Here is a 15806-nt window from a genome sequence, read left to right as displayed (position 1 = left end):
GATTGGGATGGCCCTGATGATCCTCCCCTGAAAGCTGATCTTCCCCCACCTGGTGACTCCCCCATATTGCCCGTAGACCGGGCCTTGCTGTTACCCTCCCTCTCCATCTTGTTCTTGAGTTTACGGTTCTCTGTGGCCTGAGCAAATGCCACCATCTTCCCATAATTCATATCAGAATTCAAGGCAGTTGTAGAAGCCTCATTAATAGTCAAAGGATTAAGACCTTGAACAAACCGGCGCACCCTAGCCTCCATTGTGGGCAACATGTGAATAGCATACTTGGACATGCGGGCAAACTCCATATGGTACTCCCACACACTTCTGCTACCTTGCTTCAGATTCTCAAACTCTGCGGCACGGGCTGCCCTTGTCTCAGCAGGCAAGAAATGATCCACAAAGGCATCGGCAAACTCGCTCCACCTCGCTGGAGGGCTTCCCTCCTCACGGGAATCTTCCCACAACTTAAACCACGCATAGGCCACCCCTTTCAGGCGATAGGCAGCCAACTCTACTCCCTCTGTCTCAGTTGCACGCATAACCCTGAGGGTCTTGTGCATCTCATCAATAAAATCCTGAGGGTCTTCTTCCGGATTGGCACTAGAAAACACTGGAGGGTCTAACTGAAGAAATCTGTTCACCCTGGAACTGGTGGAATCCCCTTGCTGGCTCGATGAATTGGGCGCAACATTTGACCTCTGGGCCTCAGAGGCTACTAGCTAAGTCAGCATCTGAATAGCTTCCCTAAGAACCCCATCAGAAATACCAGAACCGGAAGCTGGGGCTGGAGGCGGAATAGGAGTATCAATGGGAGGGATAGTGGTACCCCCCGTAGGTATAGGAACTAGGGTAGTCAGCTTCGGAACAGAAGAATCAGGCAGGGTGATAGCAGGGCGACTACCCTCACCCGCAGTATCAAGTAGGGAATCATCAGCCACTCCTAAGGTGGCATTGGCTTCTTGGCCAATTCTGGCTTTCTTCTTTGGTTCCATGCACTGAAAGTTGAAAGAATGCAATAGTTAGAGGAGGAACAGTTTCATAACAAGTTTTGCCGCACGATCCAGAATATCAAAGAAGGGTGTTATTCCTAAATGCCCAAGTATCCTCCAACTTATAGATGTGGTCGACTACACACCGATAAAAAGGACTCTACTAGACACGGCTCCGAGACATCCTAGGATGCTTTAAAACCTTAGGCTCTGATACCAAGTTTGTCACGCCCCAACCTCAGGAGGCGCGACCGGCGCTCAATCGAGTGAACCGAACTGAGCAAGCCTTCTTAACACTTTCTACCCAACTCAATACGATTAAGGAAACCATGCTTTCGTTTATTTAGTCAATAGGAAAGATCATACATCCAACATTGTTAGTTCGTTTCATATCACAAACCTTAAACCATGGTTAAGTTTTCAAGATTTCATACAGTTACAGTTAAGAAGAACTAGAGTTTAGACTTACAACACAGTTCATTGACCCATCCAACACCCGTACATAACCCACACAAACGTCTACGGAGCCTCTAAAGATACAAAAGACAGTTATGATAACGCCGGCAACAAGGCCCGGCCATACCTCAAAAGTGGAAATCTATAACATAATACATACTGCATCACTCATGAAAGAAGAGGGGCTCACCAAGATTGCTTAATGGAGGATGCTCCGCTATCTACGATCGGCACTGTCCGCTATGGAGCCACCTACATCCACTGAAAGATGTAGCGCCCCCGGCAAAAGGGACATTAGTACCATGGAATAATACTAGTATGTATAACTAAACACCATCTGATTAGAAAGAACTATCATACAAGAATAAGGAAATCACAAGTATAAATCAAAAGCTTTAAACGATCACCACATCATCAAATAAAAGAATCATATAACTTTCACATAATTTCCATAGCGTTAGTTTAGGGCATTTCATACTGTTCATCATTATTCGCAATACCACCGCTATCTTGAGAGGAGTCCGATCACGACCTGATCGGCTAGGTTGCCTCATTTGAGACATATACCTCAATCACAATCTCATTCTCCTTTTCCGGAATTCAATATCAGCACAATACCACCATGTGTGCGACATGACGTCCGATCACGGCCCGATCGGCTAGGCCGCCTTACCAAGGTATTGTTCCTTTCTCATTAATCATCTCGATTCAATCTTTATTTCACATATATAAATTCATAGGCACTTCGGGCCACAATTATCACATCATGTTCACTTTTAATACTAACCTTGTAATTTAGGATAATAGGCACATACAAGAGCGATTCAAGTTGTAAGCATAGATAAGATTTCACATAGTTGGTATGACAATCTCAATTTTAATCTTGACTTGAGGTCTAGGCATTCCAACACATCGTTTATATTCTTCGCACATCTTTAAATTATCAAGAATAGTATATCGAACACATTGAGGCACACCTTTCACGTATAAATAGTTGCAAAACCAATTCATGTGAGATAATAATCAATTCATCAATCCAATTTAAGTCATACCACATTTGCACACACACCAACGGATCTCAATTTCTAATAAGAGGGGGTTTTTGCCATACATACCTCAATAGAGCTTTCCTTAAATTCTTACAAAATTCCGGACTCTTAGCAACTTCAATCTAGTTTATGAGAATTACAAATTGAACCAAGAATTAGAGACATGATTAAGATTCTAGCTCATTTGAGCATATTATCAAGCACTAAGTGTGCATTGTGATTTTAGGACCCTTTTGTGAGAGATTTTCATCATCTTACACTCCAATTGCTATCTTTTTAGTTCACAACCTCCCCATACCCTATTATCTTTTATGCATGCAAGAAAATCTATTTCTATACCCATGAACCCACAAGCTAATTACTCATTCTAGTGTGAATTTCAAAACCAAAGGTTAGGGCTCAAGTTCTTACCTCTTGGGGTGAAGGCTTAGCGGCTTTACTTGAAAATCTTCTAGGGTTTAGGCAAGGATTGGGTGGGGACTTGATGAAGATCACTCTCTCTCCCTCTAGAACTTCCTCTCTCACTCTATTTGCAGTAAAATAGCATAAAAGAGGTCTGATGGGGTGTTTTTAATGAGAGGGGGTTGGGTTCTAAAAGTTAGAAAATAGGAGCCCCAACACGATCTACGATCGCATAATGGACACGCGGCCCGCAAAAGGGACCGCAAAAATGGCTTCAAAAACCTGAACAAACTGCCCGGGTATGCGACAAGAATGCGGTCCGCATACCTATTCTGCGGTCGCATAATGCACCGCAGAACTGCCCCTCGTAAAAATTCCAAGGGGATTATGTGATGACTATGTGGCTCGCATATTGATTATGCGATCGCATAATTGGCCGCATAACTATCAAACTGTCTGAATCTGCGGCGACTTTGCGGTCTGCATAGCTATTATGCTACCGCATAATGGACCACATAAATGCACTTTTTTGGAAAATATTATTCCTTAACTTTTTAATTCACAGATCAGTCCAAAGGGTCCGAACCGTGGCGAAGAATTTTACAAATTTCTAACACTTATTCCTAACTTGGCACTACAAGCTTTTGGGTTTTGAGTAGAAATTTTCACGGGCCTTACAACTTATCTATCTAGTCATGATCACTTGCCATACTTACAATACACTGTAGTAAGTACCCCTAGAAAACCAAGCTTCACATCATCAAACACAATCTCAGTTCCTCCTACTAAGCTTGTGCCTACCACTTCTATTACACTACAATAAATGAATAACTCCACAATTTCATCTTGGTAGGAAAGCTTGTCATGCTTTTGAAATAGGTTCTTCTACCCTTGTTTCTCCAGCTTGTCAACCAGTTCTACCATCCCATTTGAAGTGGTAGCAGTAACAACTTTCCCTCTTAGTACTTTAGCCTTAGAGAACCTCATTACTCTAGCCTTCTTTTCACCCTTCTCACCAATACTTACTTTCTTGTCACCATATTTTCGTACTTTTTCCCTTCCTCTTCTTCACCTTCTTAATTTTCCTTGTTTTCACTATTCTAGCCTTTACACCTTCATGAAGTACCTCAACAAGATCACTCATGGTACTTGAATCACCAACTTTCCCTTTTCTGTCTCTCTTTCTTTCAAGAGCTTCAGCTTCAGGTTGTTTCTTGCTACCTTTGGTGCTTAGTCTTTTGCTAGGAGGAGTTTTAGAATCAGGTTCTATATTTTCATCAATTTTGACTTGCTCACCAGTCCCCTCACCAATCTCCTCTTCTTTAATGCCTTTGGAGGGGACCCTAAGGCAGAGTTTAACTCCCATTTTTCTTTCTTTTCTTGCCATCTATCTTCCCATACACAAAGACTAGGGGAATATCTTCATCATTATCTTCCTCATCCACCAATTTAAAGTCAGCATGAAAACTTTGCTCCTTAGTATTTTCTTCTTTAACTTCATTGATAGTCGAGGGAACAACTTTAGATGCAAGTTTGTCAACTGGTGCATGGACTATCTCAGATCCTTCATCAACAGGTGTCTCCCTTGCTTTTGCTTCATTGTCAGTCGGGAGAGCAGCTTTAAATCTAGGTCATTAGCTTGTGTTGTGACTTTCTCAGCAGAACCCATCTCCATATCAGAAACCAGTCTATCATCCTCAATCTATACTCTATTTCCCCATATTCTGTGCTTTAATCCTCCTCAGTCGATGCTCCAACACTCCCACCCTTTTCCTCTTGAATATTTGCACTCATGGATTCAGTCACATCATTAATGTAATGACCAGACCGATTATTTTGAGATATAGCACATCGTTTGGTGGTTTGAGTCCTCGAATAGGTTCGCTTCATGTTTCGTGACTTGTACGTGTGGTCGGAATTGAATTTTAGAAAGTTCGAAGTCGTTTCGGGAGGAAAATTCTAAATTCGAAAGCTTTAAGTTGGAAGAGTTGATCAAGGTTTTACTTTGGAGTAATTGACCTTAGAATCGAGATTCAAGGGTTCAAATAGGTTCGTAACATGATTTCGGGCTCGAGCGTATGTCTGGGTTGAGTATCGGATCGTCCAAAAGCATTTCAGCGCTTATTGTAGAAATTTTTAATTTTGAAATGTTTATGAATTTCCTAAGTTTGAGTTAAAGTGGATTTTGGTGTTATCAATGTCCGTTTGGGGTCCGAGCCTTGGAATAGATTCGTATCGTGATTTGTGACTTGTGCGTAAAGTTTGGCGTCATTCCGGAATATTTAAGTATGAATCGGACGCGTTGACAAAGTTTGATGTTTGAATGTTTAAAGAAAGGTTTCAATCGTCGATTCAAAGGTTTGATGTTGTTTGGTATGATTTGAGGCCTCGAGCAAGTTTGTGTCTTGTTTTGGGACTGGTTGGTGTGATTGGATGGGGTCCCGAGGGCCTCGGGTGTATTTCAAGACGAGTTCGGACCATTTCTCTATGTTGTGCAGCTGCTGGTTTCTGGTGCGTTTGGTATTCATTGCGATCGCGAAGGAAGGAACGTGATCGCGAAAGGTTAAGTGGACTGATGGATTTTTTGTTTATCGTGATCGCATAGGGGGAGCCGCGATAGCGGAGGTGGAGCAGATTGTTCCTCACGTTCGTGTAGGCAAAGCCGCGAATGCGATGGGTTGTGGAGGCAAGCCTGTTTGGGAGAGTTGATGCGATCGCGGAATAGACTCGGGTTCGCGGAGGCCTGGGCAAGCTGTGCTTCGCGATCGCGAGTAGGTTCTCGTGTTCGCATAGGGTAAATTGAGGGGCGAGTCTGGTTGGCCTTTGCGATCACGATGAGTTTTATGCAATCGCAGAAAAGGGAGTTGCTGGGCAGTGAGCTTTTATTTCGGGACTTAGCCCATTTCTCTCACATTATCATTTGGTTGGGAGATTCTTGGAGCTCTTGGAGGAAATATTTTCATCATCTATGTCACGGTAAGTAATTCTCACATATTGTGAGTTAGTTTCTTGGTTTATATATGGATTTAAACATGAAAATTAGTACAAATTTGGGGTTTTGGTAGAGAACTTAGAATTTGGCATTTTGGATTTTGACCATGAAATTGGATGTGGAATTTGGAATAAACCATATATTTGAGTTCGTAACGTTATGGGTAAAGTTTTTCTTCGAAAATTCTCGGAATCCGGGCACGTGGGCCTGAGGGTTGACTTTGTTGACTTTTTCGAACGGAGTTGGAAATTGTAATAAATTAATTAATTATGATGTTGGAGTATATTTTTATTAGTTTTCATTTGTTTGACTAGTTTCGAATCGATGGGCATTTGGTTTAAAGCGTTAGAGAGGCATTGGAGCAGGTTATGGAACTTCGGAGCAAGGAAAGTCTCCTGTCTAACCTTGTGAGGGGGAATTTACTCCTAGGTGTTATATTCTTATATGTTACATGTTGTGGGAGCTACGCACGTATGAGGTGACGAGTGTCCGTGGGTATGCTAAAATTCCTGATTATGTCCGGGTAGGCTTAGGTTCACGCCATGCTTTAATATTACCATTTGAGTTATCCTTGCCTATTTAACTCATTTATTTTGCGGTACGACTTGAGACTAGGCTTGCATAGAGTGATAGACTCTCTATTGTAGAGATTTGACAAGCTACTTGAATTAGCCGCGGAATAAATTGTGCTCCCCTTATGAATTTCTCGCGTTGTGCGTTTTCATCAAAAAGCTTCCGTAAATTTCATAACTCACACATTTATTCGTGAGTGGGGTCAAGGACCCATTAAAGCTTCTTATTCTAATGGGATCAGGCCGTTCTCCTCGGCATGATTATTGTAACATATTCTTTTGGGATTGGGTCGTTTGCCTCGGCACTACCACACTCTTATGGGATTGGGCCGTTCGCCTCGACATTTTTATAAAATACTCTTATGGGATTGGGTTGTTCGCCTCGGCAGCTTCATGAAACACTCTATGGGATCGGACCACTCGCTTCGGCAATATCATGCGTAATATTTGACAAGAAACCAGCGTATCTGTGTGTTTTCCTGATTGAGTTGTGACGACCTATCTGGTGAGGTCCATTTTTTATATACTCCGATTGAGGAGGTAACTACTAATTGAGAGCTTGTGCTTACTGTTAATAGGAGGTCGTACCACGTGCTTAAATTTGTTTACACTATTTTTACCATACCTCATACTTATTTACTTTCTGTTGTACTTGATTTATTGGACCACTAATAAGTGTCGATGTCGACCCCTCGTCACTACTTCTCCAGGGTTAGGCTAGATACTTATTGAGTATGCGTTGATTTACTTTCTCATACTACACTTCTGCACTTATTGTGTTGGTATATATATTTCTGGTGGTCTTTCAGGCGTAGAGACGCAGCTATCGATTTTTCGGTGAGTTGTATTCCATTCTACGATCCACAACATACGAAGTCTCCGTCAGAACTATTTACATTTTTCTGTCTAACTTGTATTCTAGACAGAGGTTGTAGTATTATTGTACATTCTAATAGATGCTCATGCACTTGTGATGCTGGATTTTGGGGGTTCCTAATGGATGTTCATTATTGTAGTTCATGTAATTATTGTCATTTTAGCTAGTAAATTTATATTTTACACGAAAACTGGTAAATAAAATCACGGATTTTTTACGAGTACCAGATTTTACTCTATTTATCTAATAGGACTTACGATTTCAAAAATAATAAAAAGAGTAACTAGTTGATTAATCACCGTTGGCTTGCCTGACGGCGGCGTTAGATTCCATCACGACCTATATTGGATTTTGGGTCGTGACAATCACTCACTGCTACTGATTCACCTTTTTCTTTTGTCGTCGCTTCTCCAATTAAACCAGACTTTTCTAAATCTGCCCTTTTTTTTATCAGCATTTGGTTCAGACTCAACCCTAGGTTCATTCATAATAGTTTTAGCCACAGAAATATTTTGTGTTACTGTTTCACTAGCAGTTGAATAAACAGAAGCATAAAGATTTTCAAGCATTACCTATATAGAGGGTTGGATCTAACTTAGTTCATCCACAGGTTTATCCCCACTTGAACTTGCATCCGAATCTTTTCCTAGTTTAATCATTTCTTACCATTTTTTTCTTTTTCATTTAACCACAGCCCAGAAGCGCGGATTTGCTTTCTCAAACATGGTTTTTTTTCTTGGCGATTTGTTTCCAACCTTTCATCGTGGAAGAGGAGCTCCTAAGATATTGAGATTTAGTAGAGAGATTTTGGGTGATCTGGGATTTATTCTTGCCTAATCGTCGTTCTGGTTTTGGCTTTGATGATTTGGGCATGGTAATTGAAACTTTACGGAGTAATAAGGGCTAGGTTTTGGCCAGAAATTTAGGATTGTGTTTGAATCAGAAATATTTACTACAACGAGATTACACGTGGGTAGCTAGATTTTCGGGGATTAAATGCGGTGTGCGTTTTAGGCAGGAACTAGGACTGGCTGATGCGGCACATGTAAAGACAAAGTATGGCATTAGCTAAGTAGACAGTGAGTATGCATAGTAGACCTTGGGTCTCTGCCTTGTTCCTCTCACTCATCAATAATATCCATTATTACCGTAAGGACATCATTAGACTTTTATAAGAACATATTTTTCCTTAATGCGAATGCATACCTGTTATAATATTAGACTAAGAAAGATATTCAAGCCAATAGTTAGAGCACCATCAATTCATTTTCTATTCGATTATTGGAGGATGAACGACACACACATACAATTTAATAAATTTAGTCAAATTAAACTCCAACCTGTAGTTATCAAACACGGCTCAATTAAGTGCCTTGGTGAAGATATTAGAAATTTGATCCTTAGTGTTACAGAACTGCATAGAGATTAGGTATTTTTTTAAATTATCTCTCAAGAAGTGATATCTAATACTATATGCTTAGTTCTTTTGTATTGAACAAGATCTTGGCAATATTAATGGCACTTGTGTCATAGTTGGTGGTACACCAGAGACCATAATCTTCTAATTGTTACTTAATCCATAAAAGTTGAGTACAATAGAAGGTAACAACTATATATTCAGCTTCATCAGTAAATAGAGAAACTTAGTTTATTTTCTTTGTTGCCCAAGATACTAAGCATGTACCAAGAAAATGAGTTATCCCTGATGTGCTTTTTCCATCAACCAAATATCCTACATAATTAGCATCAGTAAATCAAATAAATTCAAAATTTCTACTCCTAGGATACCAAAATCCTAGATTTTTACTCCCCTTCATATACCTAAGTATTCTCTTAACTGCCTTCGTGTGTGAATCTTTAGGGAGATATTGAACCTGGCGCACAATCCTACACTTGAGATTATATCTAGTCTGCTAGCAGTTAAGAATAGGAGAGAATATGTGTCAATTGATAGGAGAGGCAGTGGCTATTGGCGTGTCAATTGATTTTGCATTTTCCATCTCAAATATTTTTAGTAACTCTTTTATATATTTTGTTGGTGAAACATATTTCCTTGAGGATTTTGCTTAGTCTGCAAGCATATTTTGTTGGTGAAACATAACTCACCAATCATGCTCATTTTAAATTCTTTACCCATCAGCTCTAAGAATTCCTTACATAATCAAGCATCAGTGACGCTAAAGAGAATATCATAAATATATACTTGTAGAATTAGGAGACTCTTACCTTTTTCTTGAGAAATAAGGTATTATCAATATTACCTCTTGTGAACTTATTTTCAAGGATAAATTTCGACAGTCTCTCATATCATGCTTTGGGAGTTTGTTTCAACCCATACAAGGGTTTGTAAAATTCTAGGAGGTTGAGCCACATAGACTTTCTTCTTGAGATACCCATTTAGGAAGACACTCTTTACATCCATCTGATATAGCTTGAACTCTATGTAAAGAACAAAGGAAACTAACATTCGGATGGCTTTCATTCTTGTTATAGGAGAAAATGTCTCGTCATAATCGATCTTTTCTTCCTAGTTGTAACCTTGGACCACAATTATGGCCTTGTTCATAGATTATTCCTTGTATCCAACTTATTCTTGAGACCCATTTTGGTCCAATTTTTATTTTGTCCTTGGGTCAGGGCTCTAAGGGCCATACATTGCTCCTTTTGAATTGATGCAGCTTTTCCTGCGTAGCTAACACCTAATCTGCATCCTGCAAAGCTTCATTAATATTTTTAGGCTCAAAGGTAAGTAACAATGCATTAAAAGTGCAAAGATTTCCTAGGTATGATCTTGTCTGAATTCATGAGTTTGGATCGAAGATCATGTTCTCAAGAGAGTGAATACTCTGGTGTTTCCTGGGTTTTCTTTAAAGGCGTTGAACCTATTTAATTGAGAATCAGGTGCAGGAACATAGTCTTACATCCTAGTTTTTCCTTCCACCTCATCTAGACTTAAAGTCCCCCCTCCCCCTTTCTCGAGTTTGATACTCAATCTTCTTCAATGTTTGCTTCCACTTCTTGCATGTTATCACTATCCTAAATGTCACATTAGACTTTAAGCATAGAAGTCTCGTTGTAAAGACTAAGGTCCTGATCATCATCCTGTACATTTTTCTTAATACAAGGGTTAGATTCACTAAATGCAATATGCACATTTTTTCCACACTTATAATACGTTTATTAAAAACCTTATATGCTTTGCTATTAGGAAAATAACCCGGCAATCCCTCATTACTTCTTGCATTAAATTTTTCTAGGGCTTACTCTTCATTATTGTGAATATAGCATTTGCAACTGAAAGCACTTAGATGTGATATATTGGGTTTCCATTCTTTAAGTAATTCATAGGGAGTCTTCTCGAGATATGGTCTGACTGTGCATCCATTTACTAGGTGGCATGCAATGTTTATAACTTCTGTCTAGAAACTTTTAAACATACCACTAGATATCAACATTGTAGTTATCATTTCCTCTAGTTCCATATTCTTTCTCTCAACAACCTTATTTTGTTAAGAAGTTTTGGGTGCAGAATAATTGTGATCTCTGTCATACACACTGTAAAATTAAACGAACTTGGCATTTTCAAATTGTGATATATGTTCAGATCGAATGGGGCAAGTTAAAGACCTAGTTTCTTTTGAATTGTTTTCACAAATATGCAAAAGACATCAAAAGTTTTATCTATACTAGATAATAACGGGGTCCAGGTATCTGGAGTAGTCATCAACTATGACTAGAATATTTCTTGCCACCTCCACTCATGAACCTCATGGTCCCCTTGAGTGTGATGCTCGATCTTCTTTAATGTTTGCTTCCACTTCCTGCATGTTATCACTACATTGAGTATGATTCTTCTTCATTTTCAATGTTTGCTTTCACTTCCTGCATGTTATCACTATCCTGAGTGTCACATTAGTCTTTAAGCTTAGAATTTTTATTGTAAAAGACCAAGGTCTTGATCATCATCCTGCACATTTTTCTTAATTCAAGAGTTAGATTCATCAAATGCAACATGCACATTTTTTTCCACACATAATACATTTATTAAAACCCTTATATGCTTTGCTATATGGACAATAACCCAGTAATCCCTCATTACTTCTTGCATTAAATTTTCCTAGGGCTTCCTCTCCATTATTATGAATATAACATTTACAACTTGAAGCCCTTAGATGTGATACATTGGGTTTCCTTTCTTTAAGTAATTCATAGGGAGTCTTCTCTAGATATGGTCTAACTGTGCATCTATTTACTAGGTGGCATGCAATGTTTATAGCTTCTGCCTAGAAACTTATAAACATACCAATAGATATCAACATTGTAATTCTCATATCCTCTAGTTCCATATTTTTCATCTATACTATATAGTAACGGGGTCTAGGTATCTGGAGTAGTCATCAACTATGACTAGAATATCTCTTGCCACCTCCACTCATGACCCTCATGGGCCCCCCTGAGTGTGATGCACCATCTTCTTCAATGTTTGCTTTCACTTCCTGCATATTATCACTATCCTGCGTGTGATGCTCCATCTTTAGTGTTTACTTCCACTTCCTGCATGTTATCACTATCCTGAGTGTCACATTAGTCTTTAGCTTACAATTCTCGTTGTAAAAGACCGAGGTCTTGATCATCATCCTACACATTTTTCTTAATACAAAAGTTAGATTCATCAAATGCAACATGCACATTTTTTTCCACACACATAATATGTTTATTAAAAACCTTATATGCTTTGCTATGTGAACAATAACCCAGTAATCTCTCATTACTTCTTGCATTAAATTTTTCTAGGGCTTTCTCTCCATTATTATGAATATAGCATTTGCAACTGAAAGCCCTTAGATGTGATACATTGGGTTTCCTTTCTTTAACTAAATCATAGGGAGTCTTCTCTAAATATGGTCTGTTTGTGCATCTATTTACTAGGTCGCATGCAATGTTTAAAGCTTCTGCCTAGAAACTTTGAAACATACCACTAGATATCAACATTGTAGTTCTCATATCCTCTAGTTCCATATTCTTTCTCTCAACAGCCTTATTTTGTTAAGGAGTTTTGGGTGCAAAAAAAATGTGATCTTTGTCATACACACTGTATAATTTAAGGAACATAGAATTTTAAAATTATGAGCCATGTTCAGATCGAATGGGGCAAGTTAAAGACCTAGTTTCTTTTGAATTATTTTTACAAATATCCAAAAGACATCAAAAGTTTCATCTATACAAGATAGTAACGAGTTCTAGATATCTGGAGTAGTCATCAACTATGACTAGAATATCTCTTGTCACCTCCAATCATGACCCACATGGGCTCCATGACTGTGATACTCCATCTTCTTCAATGTTTGCTTCCACTTACTGCATGTTATCACTATCCTGAGTGTGATACTCCATCTTCTTCAATGTTTGCTTCCACTTCCTGCATGATATCACTATCCTGAGTGTCATATTTGTCTTTAAGCTTACAATTTTCATTGTAAAAGACCAAGGTCTTGATCATCATCCTACACATTTTTCTTAATACAAGGGTTAGATTCATCAAATGCAACATGCACATTTTTTTTCCATTCACCCAATACGTTTATTAAAATACTTATATGCTTTACTATGTGGACAATAACCCAGTAATCCCTCATTACTTCTTGCTTAAATTTTCTTAGGGCTTTCTTTCTATTATTATGAATATAGCATTTGCAACTGAAATCCCTTAAATGTGATGCATTGGGTTTCCTTTCTTTAAGTAATTAATAGGGAGTCTATTGATACCCAATTTTTTCCTGTATATTTTTATATGCAAAATACTTTTAAAATAGTATATATATATATATGCATATATAAGCATATCCAAGTGTTATATTATTTTTTCCAAGTTTTAAAAGATTTTTAAACCAATTTATTGCCATATTTTAACAGTACAAAACCAATAATTATTCCCAAAATTATTATTTTTTGGTGATTCAGTTATTGTATTCTCATATTTATACCAAAATATAGCTAAGGTAATTTTTGCACATTTTTATAAATTGATTTGGTATTTTTAAAGCTAAATTGCACTTAATTGCAATATTAGTCTATTTTAAGAATTAATTGCGTTTATAATTACAAATTTGATTCCAGTATTTTTAATCTAATATTTATATACTATTAACTAACTTAGCAACTTTAATTTATTTTCAGAAATCATTTTACTCTTTTTATAAAATAAAAAGAGAAAAAGTGGCTATTTAAAATCTAGCCCTATTTCATTTCAATTTTAGCCCAAATGGACCCCTCATTTAACCCCAGTTTTAATCTCAATTGGGTCGGCCCAAATCCTGAATTACCCGACCCCCTGACCCATTTATTATTACCCGCCCGGCTCCCCTTTGATCCAGGCCGTTGATCAAAATGATCAACGGCCACGATTTCCCCTTGCCTTTTTAATTTCCCAAACCCCCCAACCCTAAGCCGTTTCATCTGAGACGCCGCCTTTGAATCCCTTCGTCTCTCAATCACTCTCGAACCTTCCCTGAACTCTCATCATCTCCCACCTTGAAACTTACCGGAATCAATGGTTTCCCAGTTGTGATGCCCCTATACTCACCTCCTATTGCTCCTATGTGGTCGATACTTGAAGATTCGAGGCCAGACCTCGAAGGTCTTCACTTAGACCTTTGTCGATTCAAGGTTCTCCGGTCATCTCCGGCCTTGCTCCGGCGTACTTTAGTTGTTTGAGTCTGATTCCGACCTCTCCGACTCAGGTCAATGACCTTTCAAAGCCTTTCTCATTCTAGGGTTCTTCTGAAACCCTAACCCTTCGAGGTTTTCTTCGATTCTTTTTAGATCTGTTGTGTACCTATGCTCTACTTGAGTTTTCAAATGATTTCCCTAGCTTTTCTTTCAAAAATTACTTTCAAAACCGCTTCTTTTCGATCTAAGGGTTTTCTGAAACGTTAAGTGTTTTTATGATTTTTCTTTGTTATTCGTGTGTTTGCCTCTACTATGTTCTTGTATCATCTTTTATGTGTTTGTCTCACCGTGTTTTCCTATACTATGGTATCGTAGACTTCTCTACTGTATTTTTACCATGTTGTTATGTGTTTATCTTACTGTATTTTCCTATATGCTTGTCTGCTATACTTTTCCGGTGTTCTTGTATTCTTCTACTGCATTTTCCTACTGAGTTTTAAGTTTCTTTGTTTGCCTGCTACTGAGCCCTGTTATAGGTCTCCTGAAAGATCCTTTTAAGCATGCTTCTTCTGTTCTTATCAGTATTTGCCATTATGTTCTTTGAATCCTTCTACTGTGATTGCATGTTGCTTTGCCATCATGTTTCTCATGAGTTCTGTTGTTGGAGGAAGCATGATAAAAGCTTCAGTTCTTTTCTGAAACCTCTATACATGTTTTGATCCAATTGCTTGCTCTCTCTTTGTGATTTGCCTGAACTAGGTTTCTTATTTCAAAACCCCCCCAACTCTTTTAGGTCAATTTCGGAGTTTCATATGATTCTGACTTTTTGATAAACTCCTCTAAACTCTGTTACTGGACTTTTCTACTGATGTACACGATAGCCTTCTTTCATGCTCACATGCTCCTTATATACGATGAATTTTCCTCTAAATGGTTTTCAAATTTGCAATTAGTGTAAATTTCCTTCTGAATATAGCTTAATTGATTTCTTTCCATCTTTCACTGATTTCCTATGTGACTCTATACATGTAAAACTCTTCTTCCTCTTTTATAACTTGGTTCATTCATACCAAATTTCAGACTTTGTGATTTACTGGCTGTTAATTGATTCCCTTTCCTTATTTGTACAAACCATGTATTGTCAAAACCCTGTCCTTAAATAACCTTTATGTATTTGCCCTCAATTGCATGCTTTACACACAGTGTTTATTTAATTCCTTTCCTTAATTATTTTTACCCGTTTGAAATCAAAATCCCTTAATTAAAGGGAAACCTTGTGAAATTGATTTCCAAACTATTTTCTTACCTATTTCTGCTTGCTTTCTACACAATAAATACATGGCCTCCTTTAACACATAAAGACAGAGAGAGAACACGATCAAACAACTCTCAATTCAATACTTTCACACACCTTGAATTCGACACTTTTCAGTCACTTTCAATTACACAGCTTTTCAATTTAATACTTTATACCACTCAAGTAGTATAGTTTTCTAATCATAGCATCCTGACAATTTACTTGCAATTTGGCTTTACAAGACTACTGCTTTCTTTCTCTTGTTTCCCTGAAACTGGTATGTTCTAATTTAGTTTTCAGCCTCATCCCAATGTGTTTATTTTACAGTTTCTACAATCCTGTCTACTTTGCTGTCTATGCTCAGTGTTAAATATGTATGATGTTCTCTTTGCATCTATTTCTGTTGTAAATCCCTATACCCCTATTCCCCTCTATGTGTTTGAGTTAAAGTTCAGAACATGGCAACATCCAAATTGCTGCTCATGTCTGGACTAGATCCTTTAAGG

This window comes from Nicotiana attenuata, unplaced genomic scaffold (assembly GCF_001879085.1).
Source record: "Nicotiana attenuata strain UT unplaced genomic scaffold, NIATTr2, whole genome shotgun sequence".
In the NCBI taxonomy this organism is placed as follows: Eukaryota; Viridiplantae; Streptophyta; class Magnoliopsida; order Solanales; family Solanaceae; genus Nicotiana; species Nicotiana attenuata.
Note: the sequence above shows the minus strand (reverse complement) of the source record.